Raw genomic sequence first — 337 nt, 5'->3', positions numbered from 1 at the left:
TCCGACGTGTTTCCCCGTCTTCGTCCCTTATGCTTGCCACTACCAGGTCCACTCCAAAGATGATTCTACATTCTCACTACCATTACAACCGTTCCCTAACAATGGATAATGTCCTATACTACTTACTCTCCCGCTCAATCACGGAGACGAGTTATCCACGGTTTCCACCCCTCCCTCCATACCGCAGCAACACGAGTTTTTTCCACCTCTTTCAGAACGCGCTCTTCGCGCCACAAAGCCGCCCCAAGACGCGCGAGCAATGAGCATCGAGTTTAAACATATCGCAAACGTCAAAAATAATATAGCGGCTTGCCACTCCCAGGTCCGCACCAAAGAC

Source organism: Triticum dicoccoides, chromosome 5B (assembly GCF_002162155.2).
Source record: "Triticum dicoccoides isolate Atlit2015 ecotype Zavitan chromosome 5B, WEW_v2.0, whole genome shotgun sequence".
Lineage (NCBI taxonomy): Eukaryota > Viridiplantae > Streptophyta > Magnoliopsida > Poales > Poaceae > Triticum > Triticum dicoccoides.
This window is presented reverse-complemented; position numbering follows the sequence as displayed.